The sequence below is a fragment of the Nycticebus coucang genome, chromosome 7, assembly GCF_027406575.1.
Source record: "Nycticebus coucang isolate mNycCou1 chromosome 7, mNycCou1.pri, whole genome shotgun sequence".
Classification (NCBI taxonomy): domain Eukaryota; kingdom Metazoa; phylum Chordata; class Mammalia; order Primates; family Lorisidae; genus Nycticebus; species Nycticebus coucang.
Window position 1 is genome coordinate 76,662,377 of NC_069786.1, and position 16,344 is coordinate 76,678,720.

Sequence of the window (16,344 nt, forward strand, 5' to 3'; positions counted from 1 at the left end):
AAAAAACACATTGCCTACAGCAGCAGTTCTCAACCTGTGGGTCATGACCCACAGGAACTGTATTAAAGGGCCACCATGGCATTAGGAAGGTTGAGAACCACTGACCTACAGGGAAATAACAATCCAAATTACTGGTAACTCTTCACCAGAAAAGACAGCTGAAGACAGCGGAACAACTTTTATAGTGTTTAAAAAATAAAATGGTAACCTGGACTTTAACTTCAGAAAACACAATTTTTAAAGCATGAAGACAAAATAAAGTCGTTGCCTGATTAAACAAACAAATAAAAACAACCAAGAAAAACAAAGAAAATTTATCTCCAGCAGTCCTGCAGTACAACAAATGCTAAAATAACTTCTTGAGGCCAAAGGGAAATGCTACTACATGGAAACTCAAATTTTCAGAAACAAATGAAGATCACCAGAAATAACTTTCTCAGGAAATATCAAAGACTACCTTTTATATAAAAGAATGTTTATACTGTCTTGCATTATAATATTATAACGTATGTAGATGGAGTATATATTAGTACATACGTGTAGAATGGGGAACTAAATTGGACCTATACGATGCAAGGTTTCTACATTTTTTGTGAGATTATGCAACATTAAGTTGCATGTTAATCTCTAAGAAGCCTGAAAAAAGTTAAAGATATAAACAGTGTTCCTGACAGAAATGACTAAAACTGAATTTAAAAAAATACAGCTTAAAAGTCTATAAATAAATCAAAATGAAATTTAAAAAAATTCAGAAGCAGGAACAATCCTTATCTCAGCAGGACTTGAGGCCCTATTTGCCTTAACGAGATGACTTTGTATCATACACAAATTTCCTGACTGTTCAAAGGTCTTATTTCTGTGGCTACAAAGGTTTAGAGCAGGGATCCTCAAGCTACAGCCCGCAGGCCACATGTGGCCTGCCGAGGACATTTATCCAGCCTGCCAGGTGTTTTTACCACAGCTGCCTGTCCTGCTTAGCAGCCAACTCGTCCCAACCCGCCAGATGTTTTTGCTGCCCTGCTTGTCCTGCTTAGCAGCAGGCTCATCCCAGGCCACAGTGCGCATGTGTGGAATGTGCCCCACACTATCCAACTCCCCTCCTTCTCTCTGTCTCTCGACTCCTCCTCTCAGTCTCCGGTGTAATCGGAGGAGTCACCAGGTTGCCTGTGCAGAGCCTGCTGCTGCCTAAGGACCAAGGTAAGAACAAGTTAGGATTAATTTCTTTTTGAAGTTAGGAGGTCTATTTTTTTTTTGCAGTTAGGGGGGCCTTTTTTTGCAGTTAAGGGGGGCCTTTTCTTCTGAAGTCAGGAGGTCCTTTTTTTTTGCAGATAGGAGGCGCCTTTACTTTTGAAGTTAGAAGAGCCTTTTTTTTGAAGTTAGGAGAGGCTTTTTTTTTAAGTTGGTTAGTTGGTTGGGGGTGGTTTCTAGGGGGGTTGCATCACAGTGATAATGCAAATGGTCAGAGCTCAGAGGTAATGCAAATAGTCAGCACTCAGTGTTATTGCATCGGGGCCCCAAACTGGTAATCTGCCTAGGGCCCCATGGGAACTTAATCAGGCTCTGCAGACAGCCAAGGAGTAGGAAACCCAATTTAATTGACAGTAAGTGCATTTATATTCTGATTCCTATTCAGTTGTATATGATGTTGTATGTTGTGTGCTGTGTAAGCCCCGGTTCACACTGTTGCGATCTCTGAGCAGTGCAAGTTCAGCCATATGCTTGTGTGTCTGAACTCGCATTAGATTCAGAAGAAAAAAGGCATATGTGTCTTCTTTTTTCCTGCAGTGGAATCTGATCACATGGGTCTTCTCAATTGCCCCCCTTGGCAATTGCAGCAACACCAAAAATAAATAAATGGGACTTAAACTAAAAAGCTTCTGCACAGCTAAGGGTATAATAACTAAAGCAAACAGACAGCCTTCAGAATGGGAGAAGATATTTGTGTGCTATGAATCTGACAAAGGTCTGCTAACTAGAATTTATTGAGAACTCAAATTAATCAACAAAAACAGAGCAAACAATCCCATTTATAAGTGGCCAGGAGACATGAACACAACCTTCTCCCCTCGAAGACAGATGAATGCCCAACACATGAAGACATGCTCATCATCCCTAATCATCAGAAAAATGCAAATCACAACCATCTTGAGATGTCACCTAATCCCAGTAAGAATAGCCCACATCACAAAGTCCCAAAGCTACAGATGCTGGTATGAACACGAAGAAGGAAACATTTCTACACTGCTGGTGGGATTGCAAACTGATCAGCTTCTATAGAAAGAAGAACGGAGAATCTGCAAAGAGCTAAAAGTAAACCTTCCATTTGAATCTGCAATCCCATTACTAGGCATTTGCCCCAGAAGAGAAAAAAAATTGTTTTACTATAAAGACATCTGCACTAGATGTCTATCACAGCTCAATTCACAATCACCAGATGTGGAATCAACCCAAGTGACCATCAACACGTGAAAGGATTAATAAACTATGGTATATGTATACTACAGAATACTATTCAGCCATATAAAAGATAGAGTCTTTAATCTTTTGTATTAACCTAGGTGGCGCTGAAGAACATTCTTTGTAGTAAAGTATCACAAGAATGGAAAAGCAAGTATCCAGTATACACAATACTAATATGAAACCAATAGATGAACAACTAACTATATGCCCACCCAAGAGAAAAACACAATTAAATTCAAGTGAGGGGGAAGGAAGGAAAGGGGAAATGGGAGAAGGGAGGAGGACTGGTAAACTCTCACCTATTGTGCAATATAAGGGTATACAGCCCACCCCTTAGGAGAAGGGCTCAACTACAATTTGAACTTACCAAATGCCAACAATGTAACCTAATCATTTGTATCCTCTGAAAATTTAAATCTGTATTAATCTGAAAAATTAAAAAGACCAATCTATAATCATAAGTACAAGAGTAAGCCACTTAAGCAAGGATGAAGGATGAAAGGGAAATAATGATGCCTATCACCTTGGTGGTTGGGCTTCTGTTTCCCAATATGTCAGCTTCAGATCATTACTTAAATCTGTAAAACGTCACTAAGTCACTATGTTAAAATCAATTTGTATTGTGAAAATGTGCATCAAAGGAGAATTACTTGTACATATATTGTGGCCACCTGAAGACCGGTGGGATAGGGAAGAAGACAACTTGGGCACACTTGTTTTATGAAAACATTCCCACATCCCAATATCCAACTCTCACCCTAGTCTCCTCAGCTTTCCAAACGTAGAAGAAAAACACTGCTTTTCAATTGTTCTAAACCATGAGCCACTTAGGTAGAATATAGAGACCTCACTGCCTACCTACTTTATAGTGAAGAATTTAGTCCAATTCATGAACCTTATAGTGAAGAATTTAGTCCAATTCATGAACCATTGGAACAAGACATAAATTACAAATGTATCAATCAATAATTCACTGGCAAGAAAGTTACAGATATATATAGAAGAGTAACTATCAGTACTTTTTAAATCTGAGAAATTATGGGCATAATTTATGCAATACTATTTAATCCTTATAATTATCCTACCTGGATATTTTTTCAGCCTTGATTTTCAATGTGAGAACTGAGGTAAAGAGAGCTGAAGCAAAATGTCCGAGTAAATTATAGCTAGTAAATGACAGAGCTAAAATTCAAAGCCAGGTTTATCTGATGCCTAAACCATCTAATATTTTGTCCCAATGAAAATGCCAAAATTAATAAATTAAAGTCAAACTGAGAATTATAAAATGTAAACAGGTATGGTCTCTACTATCCTGAAAATAGTTCTTTTCTGAAATGATCCATTCCTTCAAAATCCAGACAGCAAAGATGGTATTTCATAAGCATACCTAGAATTCACTGTGCCCAGATATAATATAACCAATAATTATTATTATAATCACTTGACTCTACTGTACAAGATTTAGAATTGTCCTTTATCCCTCTGGGGTCTTAAACCCAGTTGCTCTTCCCAACTTGCAGTTTTTAAAAAGCAATTTTTTTACATCTTATTTCACATTACCTTACTTATTTAAAGAGTTTTCTTATTGATCAGTATCATCTTTCCCCTTTCATCTTTCATCAGCAAGTAACTTCTGGCAATCAAATACAAGTTGTTACACATCTGTGTTCTCAAAATGTTAGTGTGAAATTGACAATATTGTAAAGTTGACTATTTAACTGCAGTTCTAACAAAAAATGTATAATGTACTATCACTGTCCAGATTTATATAGAATGTGCCTGTAGGGGAATTCTGAGAGTTCAACATGTGCATACTTAGAATAATTGGAAATTCCTGCAATGAGAGCAATTCATCTAGAGTTAATAGCTCTCCCTGCTCTTCTTAGTATCATTATGTGGATTGTATGAATTATTAAATTTCTCTCCCCTTGTCACAAGCAACTCAGCAAAACCACACTGGCTCACCTCAGCAAAGAGAATATTTTACAATAGGAGATGTACCAGTTTAAAAATCAGGGAAATTTTTCACTTAATTTTAGCAAGCATCAGAAAGAAGAATATTTAATAACATTTGTAAGAAGTACTTTGGCTGAAATGCACTGCTTTCTAAATTATTTCAGTAGTATAACAACTTCTACCCCTGTCACTTTGGAATCCTCAATTCAAGTCAAAGGAACTCACTGAAACACACTGTTATAAAGAAAATGGGAATCGACAAAGTGAATTCCTTTTAAAGTGTTCCCTATATTCTACAGAATAACAAAAGCTTTGGTGAATTTCATAACAGGGTTCTTAAACAAACAAACTTAGATGCCTAATAGGAAGAATGCTAATATTAAAACAATGTCCAAACTAAAAACTATCTTAAATTTGCTCTAAATGCCAAAATGTAACGGGAGGAGGGGGGAGAGTAACAGGGTTCTCAGAAAAATCTCCCAAAAAGCCAAATCTGTGCCCTTCCAAATAATAATTTTCCTTCTCAGAAAACAAACAGGAGGAACAAACTAGTCACATGTCTTTAATAATAGAAGATTGCCATGTATTTCCCATATCTGTACTGAAGCTAGTCCCTTTTATTTAGGAAAACTATTTCTTGATATATTTTCTTGCTATTTATTTGTTGTGTACATATTAGTAAAAAATGTGTTCTATGATATACCACATAACAAAAAAATGATTTGTAATTTGATTTCAGCATAGATTCACAATTTTAAGATAATAAACAGGTCAAAACCCTCCTGTCCCTTTCTAGATTGGTTGACAATTCTGTATTGTAATTCTGAAATCTGAAAAGCTCTAAAAATACAAAGATTTTTCTTAAGCTTGTGGCAACTTATTTAGCAGCAAAGCTTGACATGTATCGACCTGAGATTTAATGTGACTCTTGACACATGGAGATATTAGTATGTTTGATTAGAGGATGCTGCCCTGGGCCTCAAAAGGCACTTTATTTAATGAGCAGTAAAATCTAAAAGATTTTGAAATTAAAACAGCTCTGTCTCCAAGAATTAAAAATAAAGAACTGTCAACCTGTACTTCCTGCCTGTCATTGCATTCACCAGGTATGCTCTCTGACTCATAAATAGCTGAATGATTAAAGATTCCTATGTTCAAATACAGGGCTACAAGTACAGAAAGTTCTGGATATTGTTTGGTTTTTATGTGGTAAGAAATATCTCCCTGGTCTTCAATTATTTGTGCAGAGATTACGGCCCAAATTTTGGGATACTTTTAACAATAAAACTCTGAGTGGAAAAAAAAAAATAAAGGACTTGTTAATGAACTTAGTGATACCAATATCTATATTGAAAACTACCCATCAAAAATGGGAATGAGGTATTAGCCCCCATTCATTCCCTATGTCATGAAGATGGTCCTTATTAGTCTGTATTTAAGCAACCAAAGAGTGATACAATCATTGAGATGCACTATTAAATTATTTTGAATTGTTTTGTTTGTTTTTTGGTAGATAGGAAGTGTGCTCAGGGTGCTCTGGGACCCCAGTATGCTCCCTTTCACGGGGATTTAGGATCTATGAGAACAGGAAGTTGTCTATTTTTATTAGTTTAACAATTCCATCAGCTAGCTCTTGACTTACAGTATAGTATTGATTTCCATGTGAGTTAGTTTTAGTGCATGTACTGCCAAAGCAGACATGTTTACTTGAGTTAGTTTTAAAGAAAAACTCTACAAGTTGAACTTCCTTACTGATTAATTTAAAAATAAACTACGAAATTTATGGGGTAAATTCCCTTTAATGTGTGCCCTCTCTAGTTCCTCTCTTTCCTTACTTAGCTGAGATATTTTTGAGTAGTCCACACTGATGTCTCTAATTCTTAACCTCCCACTAAAACCTCTTACCCGTTGTAACTTGGCCTTCTATTTCCACAGAGTTTACCAAGGTTACAGAAAAACCTTCTTGTTGCCAAATCTGGGGCAACTTCCTTCTTTTATCTCGCACTGCTGTAGCATTTGCTACTACTAATTCACTAATCCCCTTCTTGATGTTCTCACTTCCAAACTTACAGGGGTATCACCTTTTTCCTCCTCTCTTCACCATTTTAACATTTACTATATCCCTTAGAGTTTAATCTTTGCTCACAGATTTTTGTCTTTTTTGTTCATTGCTATATTCCCAACACTGGAGGCTCTTAATACTTATTTTTTAAATAAATGAATAATCTATGTTTATTCTTCCTCCATATTCTTCTAATACCACAGTTTCAACTGACATGTGAGAACAACTTTTAACTGCAGCCCAATCCTCTCTTTAGAGTTCTAAATCTTTGTGTCTCCTGTGCAGATGCAACCTAAAGGCACTTTGAACTGAGACATTCAAACTGGAACTCCTCATTTCTTCTCCCTACCTCAAACCAGCTCTTCCTCTAAAACAAGCTCTATCAAGCTTCCAAGTGGCAATTTCCTTTTCTTCACTCCCAGTACATCACCAAATCCTATTGATTATACCCCCTTAGTTAACAGAAGCAAATCTGCCCCCCCCCATCCTTTCTATTACTGAATAAAACAGTAGAATCTTTATCAGCTGACTACCCAAGGGACTGTAACCAACTGGTCAACATATAGAGGTGGCCAACATAAAGAACTCGGCCTATTATTCTGATAAGTACATGTGATGCATGGCTGGTCTATGGAAATTAAATCAACTTAAAGAGATGGTCCATGTAGGGAGCAGGTTCTACTGTGTATGAGGTTGATGGAAGACTCCATTTAGGGAAGATCCCATCATGAGACAACCTTGGCTTCAATTCAGAAGCAACTGAATTGTTTTTGACCTCTCTAACTAGATTTGTCACAAGGTTATAAGAATCTTTCCAACTTGCCTCTACAAATATAAATTCCATATGTATACTACTAACTGGTATTCCATCCATCCAGGACAAAAGAATCCTTTTAAATAGGTACAAAGCTCCCCATAGGAAAACCCAGGCTTTCAAATTAAAAGTTCTTTCCACTACAATATATTCAATACTACTTCATATTTTCCAAATGTCCTTTCTAAAGTTCTTAAAATGGAAATTTTGTTTCTGTGCCTATCACCTCAATGTGCCTATGTATATTAGTTTTTTTCTATTAAAAGAGTTCCTCAGTAACAATCCCTCTGCTAATGAATAAGTCAGACCCTAAGGGACACCCTTCCTGCTACTATACCTTCAATACCTTGTGTTTATATCCTCCTAGGCCAGTGGTTCTCAACCTTCCTAATGCCACAACCCTTTAATACAGTTCCTCATGTTGTGGTGAAATATTTAAAATTAAATAATTTTATGGTTGGGGGGTCACCACAACATGAGGAACTGTATCAAAAGGTCGCGGCATTAGGAAGGTTGAGAACCACTGGCCTAGGCCCACTTCATCTTGCTTTGAGTTTCCCTATATCTTTCTTGGTTCACAGTTCAGCTGCCTGACAGTAAGATTTAACTTTTCTCAATAACTCCAGTACCTCATTCATTGAACAAATAGCATCATTACTTTTCTTAGTCTAGTGATTTATACCCATTTTCATGGTAACAAAAATGAAACAGATCTTTAAATTTCAAGCCTATATCACACCCCACAGCACTTTGCTTAACAAAAGCCTACTGTTGAAGAAATAGCTCTAGTACTTATAATCACCCACTGAATGCAGAAAAGCCTTTATTAGGCAGTAACAATTGAAAAACTTTGTACAGGAAAAAAAAAGACCAAAAAACACTAACTTAGAACCATAATTTATATTATTACATTATATTTATATTAACTGGTTCAAAAAAGTACTCATGAGCCAGAGATGATGGCTGGTGCATGGCTATTGTCCCAAGTCCCAGCTACTCAAAAGGCTTAGGTGGGAGGACTGCTTGAACCCAGGAGTGTGACAGCAGCCTGGGCAACAGAGCAAGGCAAGACCCCATCTCAAAAAAAAAAAAAAGAAAAAAGAAAGAAAGAAAGAAAAGTATTTGCAAAGAAAATGAGGGAAATATTAAGCTTAAAGAGTATGGTCATATTCTTTTAAGTAAAGGTGGTTGGTACCTATGTAGAGTGGGGAGATACACAGTACAATCTCTGTAAGTTGATCACCCAAAGGAATGTAACAGACATGTCAACATATGGAGGTGGTCAATATAAGGAAGTAGGTCTACTGTACTGACACATATATGTAGTACATGTCCAGTCTATGAAAATCAGGTCAGCTGGAGGTGGTCAATGTAGAGAGAAGGTCAACTATGGCATTTCTACTGTATACGCTAAACAGCACACAAGGCATCAACAATCCTTGAGTGTGGCCTTTTGACTGAATCCAAATTTCTGTGAAGTTTGGATTTGATCAAGGGGCTGCACTTGGGGATCTGGTAGGCCAGCTATGGCCTTGAGGCTGCAGGTTCCCCACCCCTAGGTGAAACAGCAGTGTTATTAACACAGTACTACTGGAAAAGAAGAGGTATAACTAAGTGAGTCTGAGACATACAGAAAGAAGTGGGTCTTGAATCTGATTTCTGAAGGACAAAAAGAACTTATAAATGAAAAGATGATTCTGCAACTGAGAAAAGAGACAGAAGAGAACATGAGGGATCCCAAGTTCTTTGACTACAGTATATATATGGAAAATTAAATGTGAATGAAATAAACCATGAGAGACTCATGAAGCTATGAAGTATAAAAGGCTTTGTATGAGAACACTGGCTCCTGGAGGTTCTTGGTCACTGCTATCTCTCCAGAACCTAGGACAGTGCCTGCTACTCAGTAGGTTCTAGTTCTAAAATAAGATCAAAAAAGACAAGTGTAGAGTTTTGATGATTATTCCTATTTCTTCCTAAATAGAGCACCCTATAATACCATTTTGCCAACTTCCTTATCAAGGAGTACAAGAATACAAGAGCAGCCTTGTCCTATCTATTAACTCCTACTTCTTGGAATCACCGAGCTCTTTGTTAGCAACTGCTCAAGATAACACTCTGAGGTGCCACCCCTATTTATCTTCACTCCATGTTAACCTGGAAAGTAGCTTGAATAAACTTTCGTTAAGTAACATGGGGAAAAAAACAGTTTCTTTGCAATCACTGCAAAAGGAAATGTGACCCTGAAGGTGCAGTTCTTTCAAATTACAAAAACAAACCTAATTACTGAGTATGCCATATGCCTTGATCATACATTCACACCACTCCCCCCCACATCCCAAAACTGTTCCTTAGCTTGTCTAATTAAATATACAGGCTGAATACAGTCTACCAACTCTCACAGCACAGCTTTGAAAACGGCCTTTCTGATTAATTAGAGAGCCATTTAGTGAACCATATTCTAGTTTAAAGAAAACTTGGAGGTGTTGTTGGCCTCCACAGAGAAATTTAGGGTAGCTCCTTGACACAAAACTTTCTATTACAGAGGCTCCTGTCACCAGGTATAGGAATAATCTGTCTTGGTAAACTAAATTAAGGTAAGGAGTCACTAGGTGACTTTTCAGGTGGAAATGCTGAACTCTGCTTAGCTTGATCCGTTTATGAGTTAAGTTCAAAAATAGGTTAAACATGAGCCACCACTGGGTCTCTTCCTCACTAGCTAACCCATTCTACAATCACAAGAGCTCTCAATATATCTCCAGGCCAAGTCAGTCCATACCCCCTTTTTGGTATCTGTTCCCTGTGAAAGACTTAGCCTGGTTACAAATAGCAAAAGCTTGCTTTAATATGCTTCCTCTCCTGATACACTATTTTTGAAGAAAATGCTTTGAAAGTTTGTGTTTTGTTGTAACCATTGAAATGTCTCTTCCAATGTCCACTTCGGAAATATGTATAAGTGTGGAAGTTCGCTGAAAGTAGTACGCTTGAGGCTTTACCGTTCCATCACCTTCCCGTGGTAGGATTCTGACTTAAATAGAAAAGTAGGGAAATTCAACCATGGAACCCTCAAAGTCATCAGTAGAATCAGCTGTATTAGCAATAACCACTTCTTTCTCTACCTCTAAGCCAGCTACAAACAAGCCACAACCAAGTTAGGAATGCAGCAGGTAGTACAAAATTCAGTCTAAATACAAGTGGGTAATAAACAAAAAATACTGTTCAAGTTAAGACATGGGTATTTCAAATATACAATGTGCCACTGTGGTCTCAAGTACAAGGAATTTAGGTCACTCAGCAATGTACAATCATCACAGAAGAGAATTAACCTCTAAAATCAACAGCTGGGAAAGCTGACAGAGCTAAGAAAGTTGATCCAGAAAAGATTCAAAGTGGGGAAGGATGTGGTGGCATAATAATAAATACTGCCTGGCCAAGGATCAAATACTTTGGAGCAAGGAGGGCAGCAAACCTGATTCTGAGAGGGGTGAGGAAAAGTAAAAGTTAGCATATCCCTAGGGGAAGAGCTAGAGCAGTATTTCTCAAATTATTGGCATGAAAATCACTTGGATAGTTTGGTAAAAAAAAAACTGATGACCCCCAATCCCCAGCTTTTGGGGTGAAGCCCAATAATTTACATTGCTAACAAGTTTCAAGAAGATAACAATACTGCGCACTCTGAAGATTACATTTGGTAGCACTAGGCCAGGGTATTAGATTAAGGTTCTTGACCTTTAAAGCGTGAGCAAGACAGAGACTCAGAGCCCCAGCCAAATGAATTGGTAAAGACTCCTGAAAGGTGGCATGGACACATACAAGCAGAAGAGCAATATGCAGAACCAAAGAACAGAATTGAAGAACAGGGAGAATTATTATCATCTAAATTTTTTTCAGATAAAGAAGATAAGACTAGGGCAGCGCCTGTGGCTCAGTGGGTAGGGCGCCGGCCCCATATAGGAGGGTGGCGGGTTCAAACCCGGCCCGGCCAAACTGCAACCAAAAAAAGCCAGGCGTTGTGGCGGGCGCCTGTAGTCCCAGCTACTGGGGAGGCTGAGGCAAGACAATCGCCTAAGGCCAAGAGTTGGAGGTTGCTGTGAGCTGTGACGCCACGGCACTCTCCCGAGGGTGATAAAGTGAAACTCTGTCTCTTAAAAAAAAAAAAAGAAGCTAAGACTAGAGATGCTAGGTAACTTGCCTCAAGTGATAAGCCTAATAAATGCTAAACTAAGACTGAAATATTTGGATTACAAGTCCATCACCCAGCACCAACACAAGCAGCTTGCTTCCTTCTACAGATACGGCTTTTATCAATATCTCTCCTTGTCAAAACCATACTTTTTTTTTTTTTTTGTAGAGACAGAGTCTCACTTTATCGCCCTTCGTAGAGTGCCATGGCATCACACTGCTCACAGCAAACGCCAATTCCTGGGCTTTAGAGGGTTCTCTTGCCTCAGCCTCCGGAGTAGCTGGGACTATAGGCGTCCGCCACTAACGCCCAGCTATTTTTTTTGTTGCAGTTCGGCCGGGGCTGGGTTTGAACCCGCCACCCTCGGCATATGGGGCCGGCGCCCTAACCCCTGAGCTACAGGCACAGCCCCAAAACCATACTTTTAATATCAATTCAAATCTACCTTTCCATCATGGATGATAATTTATGTTAGCTCCTGTGTTCATAGGCAACCCTCAAGCAAGGAAAGTCTAAATACAGATAAGGAGAAAACAGGCTAACTGATCTTCTGAAGACCAAGTCTGCTTGCAGTTTATCTGCTATTTCTAGCCTGTGGAAACCTAAAAATGCGAAGGAAACCTTAGTACACTCTAAATCACCTAATTCTTGATGCAAAACGATGTCTCAAAATCCTTCATTCTCCACTTACTCTAAAGAACTGTGAGGATTATGTGAAAATGGGTAAAGTGGTTACTACAGTTAGAGTCGGTGAAATTAAACTATTACCGTTGTATGTAAGTATACTGTAGGACCCAAAGTAGAGAGGTGGAGACTGGAAACCCAAGTTTGGGAGTTATCATCCCATTGGAGGTAGTTATGGAATAAAAAAGGATACCACTAAATGAGAAACGAAGTGTCTCCAGAATTAAATACTTGAAGATAGCAGTATTTACCGGACAAATAAAAGGTAGCGACTGATGACATTTTAAAGCAGTTATATGGGTATAAGGCCGGAAAGAGGCATAAGAGTGACAGCATTTCCACTACTTTTTAAATCAACTACAGTTTGTTTATACCATCCTTTTAGCCCTGGGAACCAGCCACTAGGGAACGGTCCTTGTCAAGCCCAATCGACTCGAGCGAGAGGCTCTAGTCTAAGTAATCTGCGCCCGAAACACAGTGTACACGACAGGAAAGAGAACCAGTGTTGGTGCCGGATTCGGGAATACAGACAGAGGCTGAGGAACCTCCCTAAAAAGCTAGGTCTATCCGCGCAGGCGGAGAGCGAGTTCACGGCCGCCCACTCCCCACCGCCTGTGACTCCCCGGCCGACCCGTTCGCACACGGCAATCTCGCGGGCCCGATTATGGAGGGAGAAGACCCTTGCGCGCCCCAGAGCGTTCACAGCCATATTACCGCGCCTGCACCCACTCCTGGGTCTCTTTCACTTCCCACCCCATCCAGCAACCCGCCACCCCTAGGTGTCTGCCTTCGGCGGGTCCACGGAGTTCGATAATTACCTGAAGCTCCACCGCGCCGCCATTACATCGGATGTGCGTCACTTCCCCTTCCTGGGCACCAGCAGTGGGGAAGAAGGCGGAGCTTGAAATACATGATTAGCAGACACGAATTGGCTTTGATACGTCATCCTGTTAATTTATTTTAAATACCATAGCGTAGCGCCAGGTTCAAATTAGCCTGCGTGGCTACACCTCCTTACCAAGACGGAGACAAAAAGAGAAGCTGACACAAACTACAAAGTCCAGCATCCACCGCCTGTGAGGACGGAAATGACGACGCGCAATTGAGAGGGCCGCATGCACGCAATGTACGCTGGGAATTGTAGTTCTTACAGAGAAACGTCTGCGAATACCTTCGGTACATTTTCTCTGGAAATCTGGTAAGATTTCGCACAACATAACGTTCATATAAAACTGTAGAAATATCTCTACAGTTAGCCATAAAATGAAATAAAATGTAGTCCTTGGTTGCCATTCTTTCGTGAGAATATTGACAAGAAAGAGATCTCCAGACACTTTAAAACAGTTTGACCAAGAGCCTCGTGCAGCACCACTTTTTATGTAAAGTGGGTCCCCGTTGTATTCTGTGTTATATTGTATTCCATGCCTGTGAATCAGCATTGTGTAAACCCCCGGATACTGGTGCCATATGAATCTTAGTGAGCATAAAAGTGCAAATGCATATCCCAGATAATTAATCTGCTCCCATAAGATAGACCTGCTGCCCCTTCTAGGATGAAAAAAATTCCAATGTAGTCTATTTGCCATGAAGTGTCCATTTGATTTCCTTAAAAAAATTATGTCACGTCAAGGGCTCGGCATGAAAGCTTGAGCTTCAGATGAAGCAGAAAGTAGGTAGGTCAGTTGTGGTAGGTGGGCTGCATACAGATAGACCCCTGCATAATCTCTTTCTTTTCAGACTTCTGACTAGCCAGCCAGGCTGTTTGCCATTTCCTAAAATAAATATATTTATATTCTAACCTCGCGCCACTTCTTCTTCTACACAAAGTGGATATCCAGGTGCACCACTTAAAGCTCTTCCCAATAGGAAGACTGTTTCTCTCCACTATCTTCAAGACTATTTATTTCTCAGTGATGTAGCTGTAACATAGCTGCTGTCCAATTTCAGCTTTCATCCACATATTTAGCCAACCCATCCATAAATCGAGCTCAGCCATTTTTTTCTCTCGTTCAAGACCACACACTCTGCCCCTATGGTCATCAGTATGAGCTGAGGGAAAGACGTTGATGCACCTGTGATGTGTGATATCTAATTCTGCATTGTCTTCTCATGTAAAGTGCCTTTTGGTCTTTTTTGTGCTTGGTCCTAAATGTAACTTTCATCTTATGATGGATTGTAGCTGGGCTTCCCAGAACTTATGACATGGTGGGTCCAGCAAGGCACATTTCATTTTGTATCACTGAGTGTTACGTAGTCAAGCATGTCCTCTTTATCAGTGTGACAAAAGCTGATTTTCAAAAGACCTTCAGCCTTGATCCAGAAACCCAAGCACCTGAACTGTGATTCTCCTACTAAGATACCCATAAATTTCATTCCACTCTTTTTCTATTACTGACATCTCTAACATCATAGGATCTGCCAGATGTTACAGCCCAGACATCAAGGCTGTTTACACCACAACTCAAACCTGCTGCAGAATCCTTTCTTGTGCCACATTTCAGAGCTAGCAGTTTTTTATGTCACCTGGTGTATGAGTGGGAAAAATATTCCTACGTATGGAGTATGTTGCCTACAGAACCCAAAGCAGCCTCCTAGCCAAAGCTTTCTCCTTTCTTGGAGAGGATATAAGATGCAGCAATTTTTGTTTTAGTTTGAAATAGATGTCCTAGCAGTACTCTGACAATTAGGCTCTTAAAACTTTTAATTAAGGGGCAGGTCTTTGATTCTTCATAGGGCTTATTTCTCATTCTCTGAAGCACAAACCTTCAGCATGCTAGTCATCTCTTGCTTGACCTGTTTGATCAGCATCATGCCATTGATATAAGAGACCAATATAATATTCTACAGGATTTCCTGTAGAATCAAGATCTCTTTGTACTATATTATGACAGAAAGTAGGAGGGTTAACATAGCTCTGGGGAAGATGTTTCAATGCATATTGATGGCTGTTTATTTCATGTGGGCATGAAGTATTTCTAATTGACTTTCCTGATTAGGATGGAGAAGAATGCATTCTCCAAATTAATGGCCTCATACCACATACCTGGGGACATACTGTCCTGCTTTAGCAATGATACTATGTTTGGCATGACAACTGCAATTGGGGCTTCTACTTGGTGAACTTGTGTAGACTACTCTGGTTTCTTCAGGGCATGATGGCATGATGGAGATGTGATGAGGTCTATAATTCCTGTATTCTTGACATACTTAGGGATACAACTTATCTATACCATCCCCTTGGCATGTAATATTGTTTTAGATTTACCCTCTTGCGTAAGTGGGGCAGTTTCAAAGACTTGTTAGACTTCTTCACTATGATAGCACTCAAAAAGCCAAGGACACTTATGGAAGTTACTCCAAGTGTGAAGTATGTATACACATGAAGACTTGGTAAATGTCTACTGGGTTTACCTTGTAAACTGAGTGGCCCCATGTGAGACAGACTCTGGACAGACTCATGGACACGACCTCTATATATTTCTATTCCAGAAGAAGAGCCTTTATGTTGTTTCAGAAGTCCATAAGTCTGACTTTGTATCCAGTAGTTTCTAAGATCTGTGGATTCTCCCTTTTCTCAGGGTACTCCCTTTCAAGTAAATGGAATTGGATCTCTTTGGGGAATGACCAAGGGAATCGTTATATTATTTACTTGCACACTGTTGCAAGGTGTTTCTTCCTGAGACCCAGCCAAGTCTCAATTGAAGTCTTGAAAACTGTCAGAAATCCAGGTCCTGGAAAAGAGATTGTGACTTTTTATTAGAGTAACCACCTTGAGCTTTCTGACCATCCATTCTTTCTTTTAATTATGTGTATTAAGCAGTACCCTCATTGGATGCCCTTATATTTTGTTCCTAATGACACTGTATTTATTAACCACCTTCACAACTCCCTTTGGCTGCTGCTCTGAAACTGCTAGTTGCTATGATAATTGTCACCCCATAGCTTTGGGGGTCAAGTATTACCTCAGCCTCTGTTACATCAGGGCCCAATCATTCTCTTTGCTACTAATGAGCCAAATTTCAAGACATCCTCTCCTACAGCCAGCCCTGACCTACAGAGAAAAGTCAGCATTGGACATCTTGGTAATGATAATGTACTGTTTAGCAAATTCTTGATGGTCCTAGGGAATAATGTGTCCCCTCAGCCCTCCAATGGAAAATAATTTTCTGATGGATTTTCTCACAC

General features: G+C 39.4%; 1 protein-coding gene across 2 annotated transcripts in view; it reads right to left on the reverse strand.

Annotated features, from left to right (window-relative positions):
• The window catches only part of CWC22 (CWC22 spliceosome associated protein homolog), a 76,962-nt gene extending 63,927 nt beyond the window's left edge, over positions 1-13,035 (reverse strand). The window contains exon 1 of one of the 2 annotated variants that reach the window (XM_053597697.1): positions 12,978-13,035. The gene's annotated coding sequence lies outside the window, so the exon portion shown is untranslated. The remainder of the gene's footprint in view (positions 1-12,977) is intronic. The other variant, XM_053597696.1, reaches the window with a different exon arrangement.
• Between the last annotated feature and the right edge of the window lie 3,309 nt (positions 13,036-16,344).